We start from the raw sequence: 27,508 nt of genomic DNA on the forward strand, positions 1-27,508 counted from the left end.
CTCTCTATCGATTGAGACTTCATTATGGACAGGATATTTGTGGTTCCAGAGATCTGTGCAAAGACGAGCTGGTGTTGGCTAGTTGTGAGGACTCGCCACTTATTTTAGGTGCTGACTGTTCCCGGTGGGAAACCTGGTTCAAGAGTGCTATAGGTATATGTATCACTACTACATAGCCACAGTCTATATCCTCTAAGTCATTTGTAAAAAGTTTAATCTATATACCTGTATATATGCTAATGTAACTGCTACATGTTAGAAGTAGTAGTATACAGTTTATGCAGCGTTTCACTCATGTTCATTACTTTGTCAAATACCTCAGTTTAGCCTCTTCTAGAATACTAGTTGAGATTCTCTATGATAATTGTTTTATGTGTGGTCATGAATATGTGAAGATTGCTCTATTATAAAGGGACAAAAACGTTAATATAAGATTTATTACTGAGGATGATATATGTATTGTGGGAGTCTACTAAGTTTTGGGTATAACTAAAATTATCATATGCCTTTGTTTTTATGTTGCACTATATTTGTTTACAGGATGCCCACAGAAGGTTCCATGTATGTTCTTATTATATTTAAGGGCGTATATATATCTGGAAATGTAATTTGGAGATGCAAAGTACAGTCTTACATTAGCTGGGGTTTATTTAACCTGTTAGGAGTATATATAACATTATCCTGTACACTCTTTGTACTTTAAACATACCTACCAATATACACAACCTAGATAACATAGGGAGATACCATAGTGGAATCTCATCCCTGTACCTATTGCTTGTTTTTTGTTTGTTTTTTTTAAAAATAACATACGAGATATTATAATACGGTTGTGCCGTCGGCGGCCAAGACGGTGCAGCTTAGTCCCCCTATTTGGTCTTACTGAGGAATGTTTGTGTAGTACAAATTCTCTTAGGTCTTAAACTCCACTAGTATACACTAGCCACTATTTATGATTCTTGGAGGACTCCTAGAAAATGGGGATACCCCCCAATCTAAATATTGCCTACCTAATTGACATACAATTGTAAACATATATAGACAAATTTCTGGCCAATAATATTAAATATAGAGTAACCAACATATATCTCCCCGCCCATATGTTCCTCATGATATGACCCACTTGAATACAGGAACTGCTCAAAGATAGTAGACCATCTACAGGAGTCAATGACCCTATAAGAGTAGTGATCCCTCCTAAAACTTATGATTACTAGCCTAGCCAACCATGGTACCCATTCCCTAGCCCAATGGGATAGCTATTACATGTTTACCTCGGGTCATCATACATAGTTAGTGACATACCATATTCTGATGTTACTACCTAGATTGGTCACTCCTTATACCATAATCTGATAATAGTTCTTTTACCCTATTAATAATTACATATTTTGAACTGGAAGGGATTCCGACAGTTCATGAGTATGAAACTTAGAGCCGACATCACTTTGTCTTGTATCCATATTGCACACCAATAGCATACATGCTACAACTAAACCTACAATTCTAGCTTGCTAGGTGCCCATATGTTCTCCACAATCTGAGAAATTGTGCTAGTTTCTGCAAGTATTATAGTACTATTATAGTCCTCCTAGCCTCAAGCATATCCCTTCTACTCAGCTAAGATTATGGTATGATCTTTTGTGACTCCTTTTTGGCGAATAAAAGAAAAGTAAGGTATCTCCCCTCATCCTTTCCCACTCTACGTGATAGAGTGGGTCATATCCAATACCCCTTTCCCGTCTCCGTCCAGTGGTGACAATTACCCCTGAGGGGAGATACAAATTATATACAACTTATATCCCTTTACCATATTGGTTGAGTGTTGACATGATCCCAGAAGGGTAATACAGCCCACTGAACATCTTATATGGTCAACATTTGATGCAGAGATCCTGTGTATCCTCACAATGAGGTATATACTTTTTTCCAACAAATTTTTTCTTTATTTTTGCTTCCAGTCTTACATTTTCGAATTTATGATGGCTCCCCCCCATTTCCCTATCACCCCATTACCCCTTAGCACCCCCCCCCTTCCTGACACCATTGAGCTTATCTCATAAGCAAAGGAAAATGAATCCTATAGAAACATTTATTTTCTTTTTACATGACAACCAACTAATTCATTCATCAACAATACTTCATTTCAGTGATCACATCAACTCCAAGATACAGATAGACTTTGAAGTGTAGATAACTCATTATCTGTATTGAAGTGGAGTAGACGGATCTATAAAAGATCTATTATACCATTTCTATTATTTCTATATTAATTGTATACATGGGTTTATTCACTTGTATTTCTCTGGATGGTGATGGTCTATTGATGAGTGTAATTCACATGTTCACAGAAGAACAAAATGTTACCCATGATGGTTGAAACTTATTTCACAATTTGTTGTTGATATATATATAGTTAATGATTTATAACTTACCAAGCCCAAAAGCGGCTATAGTTTCAATTTACTACCTCCATTGAGTATTTATATTTTGCCAAGGTCCAAGAGTGACCTACTAATCTCAGAGGAGGTCGATATAATTATAAAAATGAGGTTGCAGCTATCTCTGCCCATTTCATTTTGAATTTGTATTCACTTGACTGTACACTGTATTATTACTGTGACTTGTATACTAACGCTTGTCCTGTTTAAGTTTTGGCACCTCTACATATACTGTATATGTTTATAACAACCTCAATAAAAAATATTTGCAAAAAAAATAAATAAATAAAACTTTCATGATTCAGATACAGCATTTCATTTTAAACAACTTTTCAATTTACTTTCAATAAAAAAATATGCACAATCTTTTATATTTACACTTTTTGAGTCACCAGCTCCTACTGAGCATGTGCAAGAATTCACAGCATATACGTATATGCATTTGTGATTGGGCTGTCACATGGTACAAGGGGAGTGGAAATATACATAACTGAAATTTGTTAGAAAAAAAATCTACTACTCATGTGAAGTTTAGACTAAGTGCTATGGCATTGTCTTGTTATCATGCAGTTGTTAATTATGCAAATCTACTGTGTTTACTGGTCCTTTAAGTCTATTTCCACTCCCACTGTATCATGTGACGGCCATCAGCCAATCACAAATGCATATACTTATATTCTGTAATACTTGCAAAAAGTGTAAATATAAAAAGACTGTGCACATTTTGTTAATGGAAGTAAACTGGAAAGATGTTTAAAATCACATTTTTTATCGGAATTAAGAAAGTTTTATTTTGACTTGATTGTCCCTTTAAAAGGGAGGGATAACAGTATGGCCCCTAGCATACTGCACAAGTGTGACGGCCCCTTGTGTACTGCACAAGTGTGACGGCCCCTAGTGTGCAGCACAAGTGTGACGGCCCCTAGTGTGCAGCACAAGTGTGACGGCCCCTAGTGTGCAGCACAAGTGTGACGGCCCCTAGTGTGCAGCACAAGTGTGACGGCCCCTAGTGTGCAGCACAAGTGTGACGGCCCCTAGTGTGCAGCACAAGTGTGACGGCCCCTAGTGTACTGCACAAGTATGAAGGTCCCTATTGTACTGCACAAGTATGAAGGTCCCTATTGTACTGCACAAGTATGATGGTCACTAGTGTATTGCACAAGTGAGATGGTCCCTAGCATACTGCATATGTGTGATGGTCCCTAGTGTATTGCACAAGTGTGACGGCTCCTAGTGTATTGCACAAGTGTGATTTTCCTTAGCATACTGCACAAGTGTGATGGTCACTAGTGTATTGCACAAGTGTGATGGTCCCTAGAGTATTGCACAAGTGTGATGGTCCCTAGTGTATTGCACAAGTGTGATGGTCCCTAGTGTATTGCACAAATGTGATGGTCCCTAGTGTATTGCACAAGTGTGATGGTCCCTAGTGTATTGCACAAGTGTGATGGTCACTAGTGTATTGCACAAGTGTGATGGTCACTAGTGTATTGCACAAGTGTGATGGTCACTAGTGTATTGCACAAGTGTGATGGTTCCTAGAGTATTGCACAAGTGTGATGGTCCCTAGAGTATTGCACAAGTGTGATGGTCCCTAGAGTATTGCACAAGTGTGATGGTCCCTAGAGTATTGCACAAGTGTGATGGTCCCTAGAGTATTGCACAAGTGTGATGGTCCCTAGAGTATTGCACAAGTGTGATGGCCCCTAGAGTATTGCACAAGTGTGATGGTCCCTAGAGTATTGCACAAGTGTGATGGTCCCTAGAGTATTGCACAAGTGTGATGGTCCCTAGTGTATTGCACAAGTGTGATGGTCCCTAGAGTATTGCACAAGTGTGACGGTCCCCAGTGTACTGCACAAGTGTGACGGTCCCTAGAGTATTGCACAAGTGTGATATCTGTATATAATGTATTAGGAAGGAGGCTGTGTGTGTAAGACAAAGGGAACCTGTCTATTATATTACAGTATATATCTGTATATAAGGTATTGGGGAGGAGGCTGTGTGTGTAAGACAAAGGGAACCTGTCTATTATATTACAGTATATATCTGTATATAAGGTATTGGGGAGGGGCTGCATGTACGCAGAGGGAAATGCTCTATAATATGTATGTTATGGAAAATTGTTATTATATGACTGATATTATTACTCATAATTCACGCAAATTATTATAATGATATTTAAAGTGATGGAAAACGTTCCCCTTTGTATAAACAGATCAGGAATGTTGGTTAATATTTTAGATGGAGTTTAATTCCTCAGTTGTAATGAAGCTGTAACTTACTTTTTAATATAGCAGTAGCTAGAGCGCTGATTGGAGAACAGTGTGACGGCCCCTTGTGTTCTGCACAAGTGTGACGGCCCCTTGTGTACTGCACAAGTGTGATGGCCCCTTGTGTACTGCACAAGTGTGACGGCCCCTAGTGTGCAGCACAAGTGTGACGGCCCCTAGTGTGCAGCACAAGTGTGACGGCCCCTAGTGTGCAGCACAAGTGTGACGGCCCCTAGTGTGCAGCACAAGTGTGACGGCCCCTAGTGTGCAGCACAAGTGTGACGGCCCCTAGTGTACTGCACAAGTATGAAGGTCCCTATTGTACTCCACAAGTGTGATGGTCCCTAGTGTACTGCACAAGTGTGATGGTCCCTAGTGTATTGCACAAGTGTGATGGTCCCTAGAGTATTGCACAAGTGTGACGGTCCCTAGTGTACTGCACAAGTGTGATGGTCCCTAGTGTACTGCACAAGTGTGATGGTCCCTAGTGTACTGCACAAGTGTGATGGTCACTAGTGTACTGCACAAGTGTGATGGTCCCTAGTGTATTGCACAAGTGTGATGGTCCCTAGTGTATTGCACAAGTGTGACGGCTCCTAGTGTACTGCACAAGTGTGATGGTCCCTAGAGTATTGCACAAGTGTGACGGCCACTAGTGTATTGCACAAGTGTGATGGTCACTAGTGTATTGCACAAGTGTGATGGTCACTAGTGTATTGCACAAGTGTGACGGCTCCTAGTGTACTGCACAAGTGTGATGGTCCCTAGAGTATTGCACAAGTGTGATGGTCACTAGTGTATTGCACAAGTGTGATGGTCACTAGTGTATTGCACAAGTGTGATGGTCCCTAGAGTATTGCACAAGTGTGACGGTCCCTAGTGTACTGCACAAGTGTGATGGTCCCTAGTGTATTGCACAAGTGTGATGGTCCCTAGTGTATTGCACAAGTGTGATGGTCCCTAGTGTATTGCACAAGTGTGACGGCTCCTAGTGTACTGCACAAGTGTGATGGTCCCTAGAGTATTGCACAAGTGTGACGGCCACTAGTGTATTGCACAAGTGTGATGGTCACTAGTGTATTGCACAAGTGTGATGGTCACTAGTGTATTGCACAAGTGTGACGGCTCCTAGTGTACTGCACAAGTGTGATGGTCCCTAGAGTATTGCACAAGTGTGATGGTCACTAGTGTATTGCACAAGTGTGATGGTCACTAGTGTACTGCACAAGTGTGACGGTCACTAGTGTACTGCACATGTGTGACGGCCCTAGTGAACTGCACAAGTGTGATGGTCCCTAGTGTACTGCACAAGTGTGATGGTCCCTAGTGTACTGCACAAGTGTGATGGTCCCTAGTGTACTGCACAAGTGTGACGGTCCCTAGTGTACTGCACAAGTGTGACGGTCCCTAGTGTACTGCACAAGTGTGACGGTCCCTAGTGTACTGCACAAGTGTGACGGTCCCTAGTGTATTGCACAAGTGTGATGGTCCCTAGTGTACTGCACAAGTGTGATGGTCCCTAGTGTACTGCACAAGTGTGATGGTCCCTAGTGTACTGCACAAGTGTGACGGTCCCTAGTGTACTGCACAAGTGTGATGGTCCCTAGAGTATTGCACAAGTGTGACTTACTTTTTAATATAGCAGTAGCTAGAGCGCTAATTGGAGAACAGTTTGAACGTTAAAGGGACGGTCTACATGAAAATGTTTATTGTTTAAAAAGATAGATAATCCCTTTATTACCCATTGCCCAGTTTTGAATAACCAGCACGGTTATATTAATATACGTTTTACCTCTGTGATTACCTTGTATCTAAGCCTCTGCAGACTGCCCCTTTGGGTAGATTTATTATGGGTCGAGCGGACATGATTCGCTGTAAAGAATCATGTCTGTTGGACCTTGCTACTGTAAATGCAGACAGCATAAGCTGTCGGCATTTAACATTGCACAAGCATTTTTGGTGCAATGCCTCCCCTGCACATTCGTGGCCAATCGGCCGCTAGCAGGGGTGTCATTCTTTCCGATTGGATCAGGATGATTGAAGTCCGCCACCTAAGAGGTAGCGGACAAGTTAAGCAGCAGAGGAGAAAGCAGCATCCGCTGCTTATTAAATCTCCCCATTTATCTCAGTTATTTTGACAGACATGCATTTTAGCCAATCAGTGCTGACTCATAAATAACTACATGGTTATCTACATGGCACACATGAACTAGCAATGTCTAACTGTGAAATCTGTCAAAATGCACTGAGATTAAGAGGCTTCAATGGCTTTGAAATCAGTTTCAGCTCTTTCACACACACACAGCCTCCCCCCACCAGTACCTTGTATAATATTATAAAAATATTCACTCTGCTAACACAAACAAATTATACCTATTACATTATAAACTGAAGTATAACACTATAGAGAGTGTTTTAAGTCCCTTTATATAATACACACAATCATACATTCCTCAAAACCTTATACACAGGCATATAACACTACAGAAAGGTACCACCTGCACATGCTCAGCACCTTATACACAGGCATATAACACTACAGAAAGGTATCACCTGCACATGCTCAGCACCTTATACACAGACATATAACACTACAGAAAGGTACCACCTGCACACGCTCAGCACCTTATACACAGACATATAACACTACAGAAAGGTACCACCTGCACACGCTCAGCACCTTATACACAGACATATAACACTACAGAAAGGTACCACCTGCACATGCTCAGCACCTTATACACAGACATATAACACTACAGAAAAGTACCACCTGCACATGCTCAGCACCTTATACACAGGCATATAACACTACAGAAAGGTACCACATGCACATGCTCAGCACCTTATACACAGACATATAACACTACAGAAAGGTACCACCTGCACATGCTCAGCACCTTATACACAGGCATATAACACTACAGAAAGGTACCACCTGCACATGCTCAGCACCTTATACACAGACATATAACACTACAAAAAGGTACCACATGCACATGCTCAGCACCTTATACACAGACATATAACACTACAGAAAGGTACCACCTGCACACGCTCAGCACCTTATACACAGACATATAACACTACAGAAAGGTACCACCTGCACACGCTCAGCACCTTATACACAGACATATAACACTACAGAAAGGTACCACCTGCACATGCTCAGCACCTTATACACAGGCATATAACACTACAGAAAGGTACCACCTGCACACGCTCAGCACCTTATACACAGACATATAACACTACAGAAAGGTACCACCTGCACACGCTCAGCACCTTATACACAGGCATATAACACTACAGAAAGGTACCACCTGCACATGCTCAGCACCTTATACACAGGCATATAACACTACAGAAAGGTACCACCTGCACATGCTCAGCACCTTATACACAGGCATATAACACTACAGAAAGGTACCACCTGCATATGCTCAGCACCTTATACACAGAGATATAACACTACAGAAAGGTACCACCTGCACATGCTCAGCACCTTATACACAGACATATAACACTACAGAAAGGTACCACCTGCACATGCTCAGCACCTTATACACAGGCATATAACACTACAGAAAGGTACCACCTGCACACGCTCAGCACCATATACACAGACATATAACACTACAGAAAGGTACCACCTGCACACACTCAGCACCTTATACACAGACATATAACACTACAGAAAGGTACCACCTGCACACGCTCAGCACCTTATACACAGACATATAACACTACAGAAAGGTACCACCTGCACACGCTCAGCACCTTATACACAGACATATAACACTACAGAAAGGTACCACCTGCACATGCTCAGCACCTTATACACAGAGATATAACACTACAGAAAGGTACCACCTGCACATGCTCAGCACCTTATACACAGAGATATAACACTACAGAAAGGTACCACCTGCACATGCTCAGCACCTTATACACAGGCATATAACACTACAGAAAGGTATCACCTGCACACCCTCAGCACCTTATACACAGACATATAACACTACAGAAAGGTACCACCTGCACATGTTCAGCACCTTATACACAGACATATAACACTACAGAAAGGTACCACCTGCACATGCTCAGCACCTTATACACAGACATATAACACTACAGAAAGGTACCACCTGCACATGCTCAGCACCTTATACACAGACATATAACACTACAGAAAGGTACCACCTGCACATGCTCAGCACCTTATACACAGACATATAACACTACAGAAAGGTACCACCTGCACATGCTCAGCACCTTATACACAGACATATAACACTACAGAAAGGTACCACCTGCACATGCTCAGCACCTTATACACAGACATATAACACTACAGAAAGGTACCACCTGCACATGCTCAGCACCTTATACACAGACATATAACACTACAGAAAGGCACCACCTGCACATGCTCAGCACCTTATACACAGACATATACCACTACAGAAAGGTACCACCTGCACGTGCTCAGCACCTTATACACAGACCTAACACTACAGAATGGTATCACCTGCACATGCTCAGCACCTTATACACAGGCATATAACACTACAGAAAGGTACCACCTGCACACGCTCAGCACCTTATACACAGGCATATAACACTACAGAAAGGTACCACTTGCACACGCTCAGCACCTTTTACACAGACATATAACACTACAGAAAGGTACCACCTGCACATGCTCAGCACCTTATACACAGACATATAACACTACAGAAAGGTACCACCTGCACATGCTCAGCACCTTATACACAGACATATAACACTACAGAAAGGTACCACCTGCACATGCTCAGCACCTTATACACAGACATATAACACTATAGAAAGGTACCACCTGCACATGCTCAGCACAGTATTCACAGACATATAACACTACAGAAAGGTACCACCTGCACACACACATGCTCAGCATCACCCCAGCACCTTATACACAGACATATAACACTACAGAAAGGTACCACCTGCACATGCTCAGCACCTTATACACAGACATAAAACACTACAGAAAGGTACCACCTGCACATGCTCAGCACCTTATACACAGACATAAAACACTACAGAAAGGTACCACCTGCACACGCTCAGCACCTTATACATAGACATATAACACTTCAGAAAGGTACCACCTGCACACGCTCAGCACCTTATACACAGACATATAACACTACAGAAAGGTACCACCTGCACATGCTCAGCACCTTATACACAGGCATATAACACTACAGAAAGGTACCACCTGCACATGCTCAGCACCTTATACACAGGCATATAACGCTACAGAAAGGTACCACCTGCATACGCTCAGCACCTTATACACAGACATATAACACTACAGAAAAGTACCACCTGCACACGCTCAGCACCTTATACACAGACATATAACACTACAGAAAGGTACCACCTGCACATGCTCAGCACCTTATACACAGATATATAGCGCTACAGAAAGGTACCACCTGTACACAAACATGCTCAGCACCACCCCAGCACCTTATACACAGTCAAATAACACTATAGCGAAGTACTATCTTTCTCACAAACACGTTATACACAGTCAAATAACACTATAGAGAAGTACTATCTTTCTCACACACACACACACCTTATACACAGACATATAACACAATAGAGAGGTGCTATCTGTCTCACATACACAGACCCTCCCTAGCACCTTGTACACAAACATATAACACTATAGAGAGGTACCATTTGTCTCAAACACAGCACCTTATACACAGATATATAACACTATAGAGAGGTATCATTTGTCTCACAAACACACAGCACCTTATACACAAATATATAACACTATAGAGAGGTACAATTTGTCTCACAAACACACAGCACCTTATACACAGACATATAACACTATAGAGAGGTACAATTTGTCTCACAAACACACAGCACCTTATACACAGATATATAACCATATAGAGAGGTACCATCTGTTTTACACATCACCTCTCACCAGCACATTATACACATTCCTATAACACTACAGAGTGCCACTTGTCTCACGCTTAGCCCCTCACTGGACCTTATACAGACATATAACACTATAGTGCGGTACCATCTATCTCAAACACACACAGCACCTTATACACAGACATATAACACTATAGAGAGGTACTTTATGTCTCATACACACAGCACCTCATACACAGACATATAATAATACATAATGATACAATCTATCTTACCTTATCTCACCTTATCCACAGGCATATAACACTATACAGAGGTACCATCTCTCTCATACTCACATCACCTCTCTCCAGCACCTTATACACAGACATATAACACTATACAGAGGTACCATCTCTCTCATACTCACATCACCTCTCTCCAGCACCTTATAAACAGACATATAACACTATACAGAGGTACCATCTCTCTCATACTCACATCACCTCTCTCCAGTGCCTTATACACAGACATATAACACTATACAGAGTTATTATTTGTCTCACAAACACACAGCACCTTATACACATACATATTACACTATAGAAAGGTACTTTATGTCTCATAAACACAACCACTTATACACAGACATATAATACTACATAATGGTACAATCATACACACCACCTCTCCCCAGCAACTTATACACAGACATAACACTATACAGAGGTACCATTTGTCTCACATACACACAGCACCTTATACACATACATATTACACTATAGAGAGGTAATTTATGTAACATACACACAGCCACTTATACACAGACATATAATACACAATGGTACAATCTATCATACACACCACCTCTCCCCAACACCTTATACACAGCCATAACACTATACAGAGCTACAGTCTCACACTCACATTACCTCTCCCCACACCTTATACACAGACCTATAACACTATACAGAGGTACCATCTATCTCATACTCACATCACCTCTCCCCAGCGCCTTATACACAGACATATAACACTATAGAGAAGTACCATCTATCTCATACTCACATCACCTCTCCCCAGCGCCTTATACACAGACATATAACACTGTAGAGAGGTAAGGTACCATATATCTCACGCTCCCACCCCCTCTCCCCAGCACCATAAACACAGACATATAACACTATAGAGAGGTACCATTTATCTCATACTCACATTACCTCTCCCCACACCTTATACACAGACATATAACACTATAGAGAGGTACCATTTATCTCATACTCACATTACCTCTCCCCAGCACCATATACACAGACATATAACACTATAGAGAGGTACCATCTATCTCATACTCACATCACCTCTCCCCAGCGTCTTATACACAGACATAAAACACTACAGAGCTGCACACACAGACACAGTGGTTTACACACATGACACAGTTACACTCTGTGAATTACATCACATTATCTACTTACCGCACTATAAACACACAAGGCAACTAGGCAAGCAGGACAGGAACAAAAAGCTGAATCAATATCTCCACCCACTCCCTCCCATTGCCTGTACCATGTGACACATTTAGGTCCTTTAGCATTATGGGATCTAGCTGCCTCTATCGGACGGACATCTGTGTGCTGTGCATAGTGAGTGAGAACATATTTGAGTTAGCGGTTGTGTGTGACACAGGAAGCGGCGTGACAGGTAACAACAGCAGCTTATTGTCTGTGGGTGAGGAGGGGACTGTGTGTGTGATAGCTAACGGAATCCGCTTCTTGTGAGGGAGAAGGGGCTTAGAGGGTGAGGATGGTGATTTGCAAAAGAGAGGAGGGTTAGATGGTGAGTAGGGGGCTGTGTGTGAGGGAAAGGGGGCTTGGAGGGTGAGATGGTGAGTAGGGGGCTGTGTGTGTGAGGGAGAGGGGGCTTGGAGGGTTAGATGGTGAGTAGGGGGCTGTGACTGTGTATGAGGGAGAGGGGGCTTGGAGGGTTAGATGATGAGTAGGGGGCTGTGTGTGTGAGGGAGAGGGGGCTTGGAGGGTTAGATGATGAGTAGGGGGCTGTGTGTGTGAGGGAGAGGGGGCTTGGAGGGTTAGATGGTGAGTAGGGGGCTGTGACTGTGTATGAGGGAGAGGGGGCTTGGAGGGTTAGATGGTGAGTAGGGGGCTGTGTGTGTGAGGGAGAGGGGGCTTGGAGGGTTAGATGGTGAGTAAGAAGTTGGTTTCTTATTCAAGCTGTTTCTTATTCGTGAAATTCTGTTTCTTATTCATGGAAGTTGGTTTCTTATTCATTTTTTTGTCAGACTGCTTTAAAATATAGGTTTTATTTATAAAATAATATGATTCATATAATGTAGTTAGACAGAGGTGAAATCCCTTTATACAACAATTGAATATACAAACTTGAAAAAGGGCATACGTTGGCACCAATACAAATATTACTATTTTGAATAAGTAACAGATATTTTCAAAGGGTTAATAACCATTGGGCCACTGGTTTCACTATGAATATATACAGGGTAGATCCCCCTCCATGACATGCAATTGCTTTTAGCCTGGCCCAATGGTGTTTTGGGCATATAAATTGATGCCAACACTGGCATAGGTGCTCTAATTCTCATTTTTTAATAAGTAACAGATATTTTCAAAGGGTTAATAACCATTGGGCCAATGATTTTATTATGAATATATACAGGGTAGATCCCCCTCCATGACATGCAATTGTTTTTAGCCTGGCCCAATGCTGTTTTTGGCACAGAAATTGATGCCAACCCTGGCATAAGTGCTCTAATTCTCATTTTTTAATAAGTAACAGATATTTTCAAAGGGTTAATAATCATTGGGCCACTGATTTCACTATGAATATATACAGGGTAGATCCCCCTCCATGCCATGCAATTGTTTTTATCCTGGCCCAATGGGGTTTTGGGCACAGAAATTGTTGCCAACACTGGCATAGGTGACATAATTCTCATTTTTTAATAAGTAACATATATGTTCAAAGGGTTAATGACCATTGGGCCACTGATTTCACTATGAATATATACAGGGTAGATCCCCCTCCATGTAATGCATTTGTTTTTAGCCTGACCCAATGGTGTTTTGGGCATATAAATTGATGCCAACACTGGCATAGGTGCTCTAATTCTCATTTTTGAATAAGTAACAGATATTTTCAAAGGGTTAATAACCATTGGGCCACTGATTTCACTATCAATATATACAGGGTAGATCCCCCTCCATGACATGTAATTGCTTTTAGCCTGGCCCAATGGTGTTTTGGGCACAGAAATTGATGCCAACACTGGCATAGGTGACATAATTCTCATTTTTGAATAAGTAACAGATATTTTCAAAGGGTTAATAACCATTGGGCCACTGATTTCACTATCAATATATACAGGGTAGATCCCCTTCCATGCCATGCAATTGTTTTTAGCCTGGCCCAATGGTGTTTTTGGCACAGAAATTGATGCCAAACCTGGCATAGGTGACATAATTCTCATTTTTGAATAAGTAACAGATATTTTCAAAGGGTTAATAACCATTGGGCCACTGATTTCACTATGAATATATACAAGGTAGATCCCCCTCCATGCCATGCAATTGTTTTTAGCCTGGCCCAATGGTGTTTTTGGCACAGAAATTGATGCCAAACCTGGCATAGGTGACATAATTCTCATTTTTGAATAAGTAACAGATATTTTCAAAGGGTTAATAACCATTGGGCCACTGATTTCACTATGAATATATACAGGGTAGATCCCCCTCCATGACATGTAATTGCTTTTAGCCTGGCCCAATGGTGTTTTGGGCACAGAAATTGATGCCAACACTGGCATAGTTGTTCTAATTCTCATTTTTGAATAAGTAACAGATATTTTCAAAGGTTTAATAACCATTGGGCCACTGATTTCACTATAAATATATACAGGGTAGATCCCCCTTCATGCCATGCAATTGCTTTTAGCCTGGCCCAATGGTGTTTTTGGCACAGAAATTGATGCCAACCCTGGCATAGGTGACATAATTCTCATTTTTGAATAAGTAACAGATATTTTCAAAGGTTTAATAACCATTGGGCCACTGATTTCACTATGAATATATACAGGGTAGACCCCCCTTCATGCAATGCAATTGTTTTTAGCCTGGCCCAATGGTGTTTTGGGCACAGAAATTGTTACCAACACTGGCATAGGTGACATAATTCTCATTTTTGATTAAGTAACAGATATTTTCAAAGGGTTAATAACCATTGGGCCACTGATTTCACTTTGAATATATACAGGGTGTTTATTCATAGTGAAATCAGCGGCCCAATGGTTATTAACCCTTTGAAAATATCTGTTACTTATTAATAAATTAGAATTAGAGCACCTATGCCACTGTTGGCATCAATTTCTGTGCCCAAAACACCATTGGGAAAGGCGAAAAACAATTGCATGTCATGGAGGGGGATCTACCCTGTATATATTCATAGTGAAATCAGTGGCCCAATTGTTATTAACCCTTTGAAAATATCTGTTACTTATTCAAAAATGGTAATTACAGAACAAATGCCAGTGTTGCCATAAATTTCTGTGCCCAAAACACCATTGGGCCAGGTTAAAAACAATTGCATGTCATGGAGGGGGATCTACCCTGTATATATTCATAGTAAAATAAGTGGCCCAATGGTCATTAACCCTTTGAAAATATGATTTACTTATTCAAAAATGAAAATTAGAGCCCTATGCCAGTGTTGGCATCAATTGTTGTGCCCAAAACACAATTGGGCCAGGCTAAAACAATTGCATGTCATGAAGGGAGATCTAACCTGTATATATTTATAGTGAAATCAGTGGCCCAATGGTTATTAACCCTTTGAAAATATCTGTTACTTATTTAAAAATGGTAATTAAAGCACCAATGCCAGAGTCGACATCAATTTCTGTGCCCAAAACACCATTGGGCTAGGCTAAAAATAATTGCATGTCATGGAGGGAGATCTAACCTGTATATATTTATGATGAAATCAGTGGTTCAATGGTTATTAACCCTTTGAAAATATCTGTTAATTATTCAAAAAAGAGAATTAGAGCACCTATGCCGGAGGTTGGCATCAATTTCTGTGTCAAAAACACCATTGGGCCAGGATAAAAACAATTGAATGTCATGGAGGGGGATCTACCCTGTATATATTCATAGTGAAATCAGTGGCCCAATGGTTATTAACCCTTTGAAAATATGTTATTTATTCAAAAATGAGAATTATGTCACCTATGCCAGTGTTGGCATCAATTTCTGTGCCAAAAACACCATTGGGCCAAGCTAAAAACAATTGCATGGCATGGAGGGGGATCTACCCTGTATATATTTATAGTGAAATCAGTGGCCCAATGGTTATTAACCCTTTGAAAATATCTGTTACTCATTCAAAAATGAGAATTATGTCACCTATGCCAGTGTTGGCATCAATTTCTGTGCCCAAAACACGATTGGGCCAGGCCAAAAACAATTGCATGTCAAGGAGGGAGATCTAACCTGTATATATTTATAGTGAAATCAGTGGCCCAATGGTTATTAACCCTTTGAAAATATCTGTTACTTATTCAAAAATGAGAATTAGAGCACCTATGCCAGTGTTGGCATCAATATCTGTGCCAAAAACACCACTGGGCCATGCTAAAAACAATTGCATGGCATGGAGGGGGATCTACCCTGTATATATTTATAGTGAAATCAGTGGCCCAATGGTTATTAACCCTTTGAAAATATCTGTTACTTATTCAAAAATGAGAATTATGTCACCTATGACAGGGTTGGCATCAATGTATGTGCCAAAAACACCATTGGGCCAGGCTAAAAACAATTGCATGGCATGTAGGGGGATCTACCCTGTATATATTCATAGTGAAATCAGTGGCCCAATGGTTATTAACCCTTCGAGAATATATGTTACTTATTCAAAAATCAGAATTAGAGCACCTATGCCAGTGTTGGCATCAATCTCTGTGCACAAAACACCATTGGGCCAGGTTAAAAACAATTGCATGTCATGGAGGGGGATCTACCCTGTATATATTCATAGTGAAATAAGTGGCCCAATGGTTATTAACCCTTTGAAAATATCCGGTACTTATTCAAAAATGAGAATTAGAACACCTATGCCAGTGTTGGCATCAATCTCTGTGCCCAAAACACCATTGGGCCAGGCTAAAAACAATTGCATATCATGGAGGGAGATCTAACCTGTATATATTTATAGTGAAATCAGTGGCCCAATGGTTATTAACCCTTTGAAAATATCTGTTACTTATTCAAAAATGAGAATTATGTCACCTATGCCAGGGTTGGCATCAATTTCTGTGCCAAAAACACCATTGGGCCAGGCTAAAAACAATTGCATGGCATGGAGGGGGATCTACCCTGTATATATTCTTAGTGAAATCAGTGGCCCAATGGTTATTAACCCTTTGAAAATATCTGTTACTTATTCAAAATAGTAATATTTGTATTGGTGCCAACGTATGCCCTTTTTTCAAGTTTGTATATTCAATTGTTGTATAAAGGGATTTCACCTCTGTCTAACTACATTATATGAATCATATTATTATATACATAAAACCTATATTTCTCCTACATTGGTGTGTCCGGTCCACGGCTTCATCCTTACTTGTGGGAATATTCTCTTCCCTAACAGGAAATGGCAAAGAGGCACACAGCAAAAGCTGTCCATATAGCCCCTCCTCTGGCTCCGCCCCCTAGTCATTCTCTTTGCCTGCTCTGAACAAGTAGCATCTCCATGGGGATGGTAAAGAGTATGTGGTGTTTAGTTGTAGTTTTATTTCTTCTATCAAGAGTTTGTTATTTTAAAATAGTGCCGGTTTGTACTATTTACTCTACAACAGAAAGTGATGAAGATTTCTGTTAAAAGAGGAGTATGATTTTAGCACCAGTAACTAAAATCCATTGCTGTTACCACGCTGGACTGTTGAAACCAGAGAACTTCAGTTGGGGGTAACAGTTTGCAGACTTATCTGCTTCAGGTATGACCAATCTCTTTTCTAACAACACATAGTAATGCTAGAAGACTGTCAGTTTTTCCATCATGGGACCGTTAAGCCATTTTCTTAGACTCAGTAACAGATTAAAGGCTTATATATTGGGCTCTATACTGGTTGACACTATTGTGGGCTAAATCGATTTGCTTATATCATATTCTTATGACATTTGGAGTGTTTTTATGAACTTGGAAACACTTTTGGGAACGTTTTAATTAGGCCTGGCATTGGTTTAGACGCCTAATCTAGTCAGAAAGGCCCCTTCACTCTGGTATGCAGAGGGAGGAGGCCTCATTTTCGCACCTCAGTTGCGCAGTTACTTCCAAAGGCAGTGCATGCAGCTTCATGTGAGAGGGTCCTGTGGCTGAGAAACAGACTCCGGAAGGTTTTTTCTGTGGTGAATAACCCCTAAGGAAGGTAAAAGCCGCAGCAAAGTCTGTGGCAGGGACTGTAGTGTATTTTAACCGGTTAAATTGAACAATTAGCTCCGGTTTGCTTATTTAAGGGTCTAGAAACTTCATATTTGGTGTGCAATACTTTAAAAACATTAAGACACTGGGGTGTAAATTTTATAAAAATCGGATATTTCCTTCATAGTTTTTTGAACATTCAGAAATAAAGTGTGTTCTTTTTATTATTTAAAGAGACAGTAACGGTTTTGTATAAAATCGTTTTTATTGCATTAAAGGGACAGTCAACACTTACTTTAACATGTTTTTATATTGAAAATAACAAAACGGAGGTCCGCCTACACTATACCCCTCCTGCCTTGCCGCCTTGCTTCTGTCCTAATCAGCGGCGCTAACTACTCTAATACCCGGTAAATATGGATGCCGGACTCCCCCCACCATTACGTAGCTGCCTTCTTCTTCAACTGATAAGCAAATCAGAATCCAGTCCTCGGACTGAAATTGCAAGCGCGTGCAATTTCAGTCCGAGGACTGGATTCTGATTTGCTTATCAGTTGAAGAAGAAGGCAGCTACGTAATGGTGGGGGGAGTCCGGCATCCATATTTACCGGGTATTAGAGTAGTTAGCGCCGCTGATTAGGACAGAAGCAAGGCGGCAAGGCAGGAGGGGTATAGTGTAGGCGGACCTCCGTTTTGTTATTTTCAATATAAAAACATGTTAAAGTAAGTGTTGACTGTCCCTTTAATAGCCTGCCTAAATCTGCCTAACATGTCTGTACCTTCAGATAGCATATGTTCTGTGTGTATGGAGGCCAAGGTGGTTCCCCCTTTAAATGTATGTGCAAATTGTGCCATGGCGTCCAAACAAAGTAAGGACAGTAGTGTCACATTTAATAAGGTTGCCCAAGATGATTCTTCAAATGAAGGTAGTGGGGATAGTTCATCATCCTCTCCTTCTGTGTCAACACCAGTTTTGCCCGCGCAGGCGATACCTAGTACATCTAGCGCGCCAATGCTTGTTACTATGCAGCAACTGACAGCAGTAATGGATAATTCTATAGCAAATCTTTTATCCAAACTGCCAGAATTTCCCAGAAAGCGTGATTGCTCAGTTTTAAATACAGAGGATGAGCAAACAGGCCCTGACGATAATTTATCTGTTATACCCTCACATCAATCTGATTTGGCAGTGAGGGAGGGTCTGTCCGAGGGTGAAATTTCTGATTCAGGAAAAATTTCTCATCAGGCAGAACCTGATATCGTGGCATTTAAATTTAAGCTAGAACATCTCCGCGCCCTGCTTAAAGAGGTGCTAGCTACTCTTGATGATTGTGATTCTTTGGTAGTTTCAGAGAAGTTGTGCAAAATGGACAAATTCTTAGAGATCCCAGTGCACGCTGATGCTTTTCCGATACCCAAGAGGGTAGCTGACATAGTGAATAAGGAGTGGGAAAAGTCAGGTATACCTTTTGTTCCACCTCCTATATTTAAGAAAATGTTCCCCATTATTGACCCCAGAAGGGACGCATGGCAAACGGTCCCTAAGGTAGAGGGGGCAGTTTCAACGTTAGCAAAGCGCACAACTATTCCTATAGAGGACAGTTGCGCTTTCAAAGATCCTATGGATAAAAAATTGGAAGGATTGCTTAAAAAGATTTTTGTTCAGCAAGGTTTCCTTCTTCAACCAATTTCGTGCATTATTCCTGTCACCTCGGCGGCGTCTTTTTGGTTCGAGGAACTAGAAAGTTCGCTCCAAAAGGAGACTCCATATGATGAAGTCATGGACAGAATTCATGCACTAAAGTTGGCTAATTCCTTTATTTTGGATGCCGCTTTTCAATTAGCAAAATTAGCGGCAAAAAACTCAGGTTTTGCAATAGTGGCGCGCAGGGCGCTTTGGCTAAAATCTTGGTCGGCGGATGTGTCGTCCAAAACAAAATTACTTAATATTCCTTTCAAAGATAAGACCCTTTTCGGGCCAGAATTGAAGGAAATTATTTCTGACATCACTGGGGGAAAAGGCCATGCCCTCCCACAGGATAGGCCTTTCAAGGCTAAGAACAAGTCTAATTTTCGTTCCTTTCGCAATTTCAGGAACGGACCGGCTTCTAACTCTGCAGCCTCTAGACAAGAGGGTAACGCTTCCCAGCCTAAACCAGCATGGAAACCATTGCAAGGCTGGAACAAGGGTAAACAGGCCAAGAAGCCTGCTGCTGCTACCAAGACAGCATGAAAGGGTAGCCCCCTATCCGGGACCGGATCTAGTAGGGGGCAGACTTTCTCTCTTTGCTCAGGCTTGGGCAAGAGATGGGCACTAGAAATTGTCTCTCAGGGTTATCTTCTAGAGTTCAAGGAACTCCCTCCAAGGGGAAGGTTCCACATGTCTCGCTTATCTTCAGACCAGATAAAGAGACAGGCATTCTTACATTGCGTAGGAGACCTATTAAAGATGGGAGTGATACACCCAGTTCCATCAGCGGAACAAGGTCTGGGTTTTTACTCAAACCTGTTTGTAGTTCCCAAAAAAGAGGGAACTTTCAGGCCAATTCTGGAGTTAAAAATACTCAACAAATTCCTCAGAGTTCCATGATTCAAAATGGAAACCATTCGGACGATCTTACCAACAATCCAGGAGGGTCAATATAGGACTACCGTGGACTTAAAGGATGCGTACCTGCATATTCCTATCCACAAAGATCACCATCAGTTCCTAAGGTTCGCCTTTCTGGACAAACATTACCAGTTCGTGGCTCTTCCATTCGGTTTAGCCACTGCTCCCAGAATTTTCACAAAGGTACTAGGGTCCCTTCTAGCGGTTCTAAGGCCAAGGGGCATTGCTGTAGCACCTTACCTAGACGACATTCTAATCCAAGCGTCGTCCCTTTCCAAAGCGAGGGTTCATACAGACATTGTTTTAGCCTTTCTAAGATCTCACGGGTGGAAGGTGAACATAGAAAAAAGTTCCCTGTCCCTGTCCACAAGGGTTCCCTTTCTGGGAACAATAATAGATTCTGTGGAAATGAAGATTTTTCTGACAGAGGTCAGAAAGTTAAAACTTCTAAAAGCTTGTTGAGTTCTTCATTCTATTCCTCAGCCTTCCATAGCTCAGTGCATGGAAGTTATAGGTCTAATGGTTGCAGCAATGGACGTGGTTCCTTTTGCTCAAATTCATTTAAGACCATTGCAGCTGTGCATGCTCAAACAGTGGAATGGGGATTATGCAGACTTGTCTCCCCAAATTCAAGTAGACCAGGTAACCAGAGACTCTCTACTCTGGTGGTTGACTCAAGATCACCTGTCTCAGGGAATGAGTTTCCGCAGACCAGAGTGGGTCATTGTCACGACCGACGCCAGCCTCTTGGGCTGGGGCGCGGTCTGGGACTCTCTGAAAGCTCAGGGTCTATGGTCTCGGGAAGAGTCTCTTCTCCCGATAAACATTTTGGAACTGAGAGCGATATTCAATGCACTCCTGGCTTGGCCTCAACTAGCGAAGGCCAGGTTTATAAGATTTCAGTCGGACAACATGACGACTGTAGCGTACATCAATCATCAGGGGGGAACAAAGAGTTCCTTGGCGATGAGAGAGGTATCCAAGATCATCAAATGGGTGGAGGATCACTCCTGCCACCTATCTGCAATTCACATCCCAGGAGTAGACAACTGGGAGGCGGATTATCTGAGTCATCAGACTTTTTCCATCCGGGGGAGTGGGAACTTCACCCAGAGGTTTTTGCCCAGTTAACCCAACTATGGGGCACTCCAGATATGGATCTGATGGCGTCCCGTCAGAACTCCAAGGTTCCTCGCTACGGGTCCAGATCCAGGGATCCCAAGGCGACACTAGTGGATGCATTGGTGGCGCCCTGGTCGTTCAATCTGGCTTATGTGTTTCCACCGTTCCCTCTCCTTCCCAGGCTTGTAGCCAGGATCAAGCAGGAGAAGGCCTCAGTGATTCTAATAGCTCCTGCATGGCCACGCAGGACTTGGTATGCAGACCTGGTGAATATGTCATCGGTTCCACCATGGAAGCTACCTTTTGAGGCAGGATCTTCTAGTGCAAGGTCCATTCAGACATCCAAATCTAGTCTCTCTGCAACTGACTGCTTGGAAATTGAACGCTTGATTCTATCTAAGCGTGGGTTTTCAGATTCGGTTATAGATACTCTGGTTCAAGCCAGAAAACCGGTGACTAGGAAAATTTACCATAAGATATGGCAAAAATATATCTGTTGGTGCGAATCCAAGGGATTCTCTTGGAGTAAAATTAAAATTCCTAGGATACTTTCCTTTCTCCAAGAGGGTTTGGATAAAGGTTTGTCAGCTAGTTCCTTAAAAGGACAGATATCTGCTCTGTCTGTTTTGTTGCACAAACGACTGGCAGCCGTGCCAGATGTACAGGCGTTAGTCAGAATCAAGCCTGTCTACAGACCTATGACTCCTCCATGGAGTCTAAATTTAGTTCTTTCAGTTCTTCAAGGGGTTCCGTTTGAACCCTTACATTCCATAGATATTAAGTTACTATCTTGGAAAGTTCTGTTTTTGGTTGCTATTTCTTCTGCTAGAAGAGTTTCTGAATTGTCTGCTTTGCAGTGTTCTTCACCCTATCTGGTGTTCCATTCAGATAAGGTAGTTTTACGTACCAAGCCTGGTTTTCTTCTGTTACAAACTGCTGTTTGTAACTGTCCCTTTAAATGGAAAATTGCCCTGCTTCCCTGGATTTTGGAGAAGCCTATTTGCCAGCCTCCTTCCACATGACTATGGCCCCTGGAAGATTGTGCCCCTGAGGACATATTGACTTTTGTTGGGTGTGTGTGGCCCTTTAAGAACCGTCTGGGGACATATTGTGACTTTGATGAACAATGCCCCTTTAAGACTATGTCCCCAGACCTGTGAAATGACTTGTCCCTGGCTTTCTCCCACTTGGTTCAGTTTCATTGTGTGCCATTAAGAGTTAAATTTTGTTCAGCTTCAAGAAACCTATTCTAAATACAAGTCTGCTGGGATTAGCTCTAATTAGGTTTAGTGATCAACTTTCCCATTGTCTAATCAGACTAGTATTGATAAGGTGGACTGCATTGTTTTATTGTGTGTAATGTTATCTGCTGAAGTAAATGTTGTGGCCTGTCAAAGGGAGTGTCTCTCTATCTAATATCAAATGTGTGATGGGGGATTTTATGCCTCCCCCTGAGAGTGTCCTGTTTGCATGTAACCTGAATAAAAGCAGGCTGTGTGCTCCAGCACATCAGACCTATGTTGACCCTCTAACTTGAAGCTTTGACTCATGTTTGTAGGATACAGCTATAATCACTACAGGGATTGCTATGCTTTTCATACTCCCTTAGCTACAGGGATTGCTACAGAAGGAAGAGGTTCACCTACTGGAGCCTGGTCGTAGGTCCAGGGCGCAGAGCAGACGGCGAGATACCAGCCCAGCAGCGGTGTTTCATAGAGTCTGCGTTACTTATGGTGGCTACGCAGCAGTTAGAGTGTCTACGGTGCTGCTGCTCCTTTGGTGAGCGCTAGGAGCATCCTTTTCTACGGTCCAACTTCCAGCCAGCCTGGAGGCAACCGTAACATTTGGCGGCAGCGGTGGGATTGGCGTCCTAGCGCAAGGAGCAGCACCACAACAGCACTGGTATCGTAGGAGAGTAATTGAGGGCAACGCTAGCCACTGCGCAGCGTCCCTACCTACAGCAGCATGGAGCTGACAAGATACTGGTCAGAACCATGTGAAGAGCACCTCAACCGGATCCGTCGCTATGAGGGCGCGGATTTCGTTCCAGAGGTAAAGAGGCGGCTAGTCCGATATGGTCCAGACCCTGCACAGGAGGTAGTCAGTCGCCTCATCCGGGAATTGGCTACTGAGAACGAAGCGGCACGAGCCTTTGAGCGCCAACTGTGGAGTTTGAGGGTATGGACACCTGGTCTCTCTCCCCAGCCGCAGCATGTTCCACAGGGAGAGGAGAGCAGCGACCTCCCTCCCCAGCGGCAGTATACTGTGCAGAGGGAAGAGACAACCGGTCTCCTTCCCCAACCCCAACCAGAGATACCAGAGGCAGCAGGCCTCATAGACTGGTCCTGGGAGGACCCCCAGCAGGCAGGTGGAGATGGGACCGCAGTCTCTCTACCGGCCCTACAGGGATGCTGGGCAGGCGGCCCAGATCCCCAGCGACAGACCCAGCTACAGGGAGGGGAGAGCATCGACCTCCCTCCCCAGCCGGAGTGTGCCTTCCAGGGAGAGGAGACAACCGGTCTCTCTCCCCAGCCGCAGCATGTTCCACAGGAAGCGGAGAGCATCGACCTCCCTTCCCAACAGCCGCCGGAGTATCAGGAGGAGGAGGTAAGCCAATCTCCCCCTCCCCAGCTAACTCCTAACTTGGGCCCAGGGTTAACAGTGGAGATGTTGGCCCCCCCTGACCCCCACGTTCCCTTTGCCACCGGGCAGGACTATGCCCCATTTCCCCCAGCAGAAGAGCTGGCATCAGGACAGAGCGCTGCTGGCCTCTGCCCTACAGACCTTGTCCTTGTTACAGAACTGACCTGCAAACCCCTCACCCCAGCAGAAGCGCTGGCACCAGGGCAGAGTGCCGCTGGCCTCTGCCCCCCAAGTACCATCAGCTATTTGCCCAGCTGCGCCAGGAAGGCCGAGGATGCTGCACTTTCATCCTGCAACCTGGAACTTACAGGCCAGTACTACGTATTGTGGGGGGGCTACTTTGCTGCTAGTGTTTATTTGTGGGTGGGTTGCGAGACTAACTTAGGCACTGACCGACAGAAGGTCAGGTGCCTGGTTAGTCTCCCTCCAAAAGGGGAGATATGTTACAAACTGCTATTTGTAACTGTCCCTTTAAATGGAAAATTGCCCTGCTTCCCTGGATTTTGGAGAAGCCTATTTGCCAGCCTCCTTCCACATGACTATGGCCCCTGGAAGATTGTGCCCCTGAGGACATATTGACTTTTGTTGGGTGTGTGTGGCCCTTTAAGAACCGTCTGGGGACATATTGTGACTTTGATGAACAATGCCCCTTTAAGACTATGTCCCCAGACCTGTGAAATGACTTGTCCCTGGCTTTCTCCCACTTGGTTCAGTTTCATTGTGTGCCATTAAGAGTTAAATTTTGTTCAGCTTCAAGAAACCTATTCTAAATACAAGTCTGCTGGGATTAGCTCTAATTAGGTTTTCTGACTTCCGGTAGGAGGGGCTAAGCAAGCAGACGCGTGTGAAGTACGCTGCCTGCTTCCAGAGGCCTAAGAAAGGAGCCGCGGCATCGAGTGCCTATAGGCGGGCCGAAATCACCCAGCCCAGGACCCGTAGCTGCAGCCAAGGAGGCCTACAGCCCTGCAGAAATTGCGGACATCGGCCTACAAGGCCCATCTGCAGAGGCTGTCTAAAAAGTTCCCAGTGACACACGCTGCCCGCCAGGACCCAAAGGAGCAAGTGGTGAGCGGATACAGCAGTGGGACAGGTCTCCTATACAGCCACGTCTTGCCCCAGGAGGAGAGGTGACAAGTGTTCCTTGTCGACCAGCTCAGGAAAAAGGCTAAAGGGATCCTGAGTGCAGCATCACCTCGACCTGCCAGTAAGTCCGTATACTTGGAAGAGCAGCAGGAGAGAAAGTCCTGCAGTGCGGCGGAACCACAGATACCAGAAACATCTTCACAGAATAAGATAAGTTTGGATTTGTCTTTTCTTATCAACCTTACTAATAACTTTACTGAATAATGACTGTATACAATCGGTAGAGGGGGGAGGGGTGTCAGGTGTAAAGCCAGATTGTGAACATAATAGAGCTCCTGCGAGAGTAGGGCCTGACATAAGCCACCCATCCCCCCCCCAACCCCCCTCAACCCTTCCAGCACAGCACAACCCCCAGAAGATTAAAATGTCCTGAAAGAAAGAGTTCCAGAATATGAACATTTTAATATCTCCCCTATAAGAAGAAAATAGGGTAAAGAGAGCATTCATAAAGGAAAGCAAAGCAAATAACTGGTCTATAGGGGGAAAGAGCTAGGAAAAAGAAAAAGGAGACTTTTTAAGAAGAAGGAGGGAAGAAGAGAAGGAGAGAAGGAAGGAAAAGGAAGAAGGAAGGGGAAAGAAAAGAGAATAAAGAGAGAAGAAGGGAGAAAAAGGAAAAAAAAAAAGGAAAAAAAAAAGGAAAAAACACAGATCAATAACTGGGCTAACTGTTGGAAAGAAAGGAAAGAAAGACAAGAGAAGTGAGAGAGCGGGAGGAGAGAGAAGGAGAGAGAAGGAGAAGAGAAGTGAGGGGGAAAGAAAAAGGAAAAAAAAAAAAAAAGCCCTGAATTGTTTTCTTTCTTTTCCCATCTTTCCTTCTTTTACTTAAATACAAATAGAAGAGGGACTCATAAGCACTTTCAAACAACATTTGCCACAATAATAACAGCAGTGGAATAAGTTGCACAAGGATATTGTCTACAGAAACTGTTACTGAATATGATCTAGGGGCAACCCAGGTTTAAAAGAGTAGTGTCATTCATACTCTTGGTGGCTCTCTCTTTCTGCTTGTTAAAATTGGTATAGGCCTAAAAACCATGATAGAAATGTTTATGATGGCAATATTAAGTGTCACCACATGTTTTATACTTAAGCTTCTAGAATATGTCGGTATGCTGTATCTTACAAAATAATATAAGGCTTAAGACAAAGGTGATAAATGATAAATGTGCTAGCTCTATTCCCCAAGAAAGGAAAGTATTAGACAACATAGGATATAAGTAAAAGTGACAATATATAACAATCTACAACCGAGCTAGCTCTACTCCCCAAGATAGAAGAAAAAGGAAAGGGGTAGGAAGGAGAGAGGGAGAAGGAAAAGGGGAGAAAAGAAAGGGGAGAGAGAAATTATCTCAGGATTTAAATTATCAAGTGCTTGCTAATAAGTGCTAGCTTTATATTACACTTGAAAAGGAATTTTCTAGCTTTTTTTTGCTCTCCTCTTTACTCTCTATTTCTGGGCTAAGGTTCTACATCTTTATAAATACGCACATAGTTTCAACTATACACAAAACTCTGCAAACAAGTCTTAGTAAAAGAGGTGAACCAAAGCAGGCTCACTAAAAAACTCTACAAGCCTTAAACAGTCTGTAAGGATAGAAAAACCCTTAAGTTTCTTTTGCACCTGATAAGGTGGATAGAGAATTAAAAGCAATTTCAGAGATTTTTTTACACGTAACAGTACGGCAAAAGCTAATAAAAATAAAATGGGCCAAACTTGAATGTAAGAAACTAGGTAAAATTGGTTTGGAACAGATAGTATTTAAATCTTGGTAGATATAATTCAAATACATCTATAGATAATCTTCTCATTGAAGTAAACGTCAAGACTATACAACAGCTTGGTAAAGGCCAGCTTACTCGCTAGATAGAAATAAAAATTTCAACATCTTTTATAT

General features: G+C 42.6%; 1 protein-coding gene across 1 annotated transcript in view; it reads left to right on the plus strand.

Annotated features, from left to right (window-relative positions):
* Positions 1 to 12,272: 12,272 nt before the first annotated feature.
* LOC128657166 (zinc finger protein 517-like) overlaps positions 12,273 to 27,508 on the plus strand; it is a 78,088-nt gene continuing 62,852 nt past the window's right edge. Inside the window, exon 1 of the mRNA XM_053711407.1 lies at positions 12,273 to 12,291. The gene's annotated coding sequence lies outside the window, so the exon portion shown is untranslated. The remainder of the gene's footprint in view (positions 12,292 to 27,508) is intronic.

This window comes from Bombina bombina, chromosome 4, assembly GCF_027579735.1.
Source record: "Bombina bombina isolate aBomBom1 chromosome 4, aBomBom1.pri, whole genome shotgun sequence".
Classification (NCBI taxonomy): Eukaryota; Metazoa; Chordata; class Amphibia; order Anura; family Bombinatoridae; genus Bombina; species Bombina bombina.